The sequence below is a fragment of the Chinchilla lanigera genome, unplaced genomic scaffold (assembly GCF_000276665.1).
Source record: "Chinchilla lanigera isolate Chin_1 unplaced genomic scaffold, ChiLan1.0 scaffold00026, whole genome shotgun sequence".
Taxonomy (NCBI): Eukaryota; Metazoa; Chordata; class Mammalia; order Rodentia; family Chinchillidae; genus Chinchilla; species Chinchilla lanigera.
This window is the reverse complement of record NW_004955427.1, coordinates 2,948,017-2,949,574: the sequence shown is the minus strand read 5'-3', so window position 1 is coordinate 2,949,574 and position 1,558 is coordinate 2,948,017. Positions and strand designations below refer to the sequence as shown.

Below are 1,558 nucleotides of genomic sequence, written 5' to 3'. Positions count from 1 at the left end.
TTTTTTTTTTTTTTTTTTTGGTATTGTTGGTTTGATTGTTTCTAGGATATCCTTGACAATCTTTTGGAGTGCTAGTTTGCTAGTCATGAATTTCTTAGTATGCTCTTTGCCATGCAAATAGCTTATTTCTCCAATTTTGAAAGGTATTTTTTCAAGATATTATCAGTCTGAGGTAAAAGTTGCTATTTTTTAGAGGCTGAGATACTTAACTCAAAGCTTTCTTAGCCTTCCAAGTTTGTGTGAAAAGTCTGCTGTAATGCTAATGTGTTTAGAAGTGATGTGTTGCTTTAAGTGATTTGTTACTTTTCTCTAGCAGCTGTTAACATTCTGTCCCTGTGTGGAACTTCTGGGATTTTAACTATGGTGTGTCATGGAGAAACTCTTTTCTGGTTGTGGCTGTTTGGGGTTCTGTATGCCTCACTTATTTGTATGTTGAATTCTTTTCCCTTATTTTTAAAGTTTTCAGGTATTACTTTATTTGACAGATTTTTTTATGGCATTCGAGCTGCCTTATGATTTTTTTTTGTAGTTCCAGTGAATTGTAGATTAGTCCTCTGTGTTATCTAGCAGTCCTTGGGTCAGTCTTTCATGTTTTCTTGCTGTTTTCAAGGTGTCTGTGAGTAGTTGGTCACTGACATTAGCCCTGTCTTCTAGTTCTGACACTTTCACATACTTTCAATATGCATTTTAGTCTCTGTGACTTCTATTTGGAACCTGTCCATGGAGTCAGATTCTTTGCTAAACTAGTAATTCATGTGTTCTGTCATTTTGTTTAACGCATCTATTTTTCAAATTGTTTTCTGTAAACTCACTGTTTATTAATTCCATTATCTGTTTGTCTCTTCTTTGAGGCTTGATGACCCTGATATTGATCTATTTCTCAGTCTCCTCCTTTATCATTTTGAATAATTCAGCTGTATGGCTTTTGTTTTCCTCCAGCATAATGCCCCATGTATTAGCTTTGGGGGAGTTGGGAGATTTTGGAGGCAGTTTGTTACCTTGTCTTCTCATGTTTTTATTGTTTGTTTTGTTTCATGCTGAAGTTTCTGGATTGATTACATAGAGGTTTTTAAGCTAGTGCCTTGGTAACTTTTCTCTCATTGCTGAGACAAAATACCCAGTGCCAAAAATTAAGGAAGGAAAAGTTTAGCTGACAGTTTGTGGAGGTTTCAGTCTATAATCAGCTGGCTCCAAGGCGGAGTGGCAGGGCGCAGGGGCAGCAGTTCAAGGTGGCACAAGACAGTAAAAGCAGCAAGAGCAAAAGGGGGAGCAAGCCCCTTTCCCTGCCTTACACTGTAAGCAGCCCACCCCCACCCAGGGGGCATGTAGTGCTCACACAGTCTCCATGCCCCCCTCCTGCACAGGCTCAGGGTGATGCAAGGTGAGGGCCCCGCCCTCTGCTCACTCACTCGTTTAATCTTGTAAACTTCTCAATTTGCCGCAATGACCAACATCCCAGAGTGGGAAGGGCGTGTCCTTCTCAGCGCAGGATGCAGACCTGCTGAGTCCCTTAGCATCCCAGAGTCCTTCTTACCACGGGATGCAGACCTGCTGAGTC

The 1,558-nt window shown here is 40.9% G+C and overlaps 1 protein-coding gene across 7 annotated transcripts in view; it reads left to right on the top strand.

Annotated features, from left to right (window-relative positions):
• The window catches only part of Senp7 (SUMO1/sentrin specific peptidase 7), a 166,774-nt gene that overhangs the window by 142,358 nt on the left and 22,858 nt on the right, over positions 1–1,558 (top strand). The gene's annotated exons all lie outside the window — the stretch shown is intronic.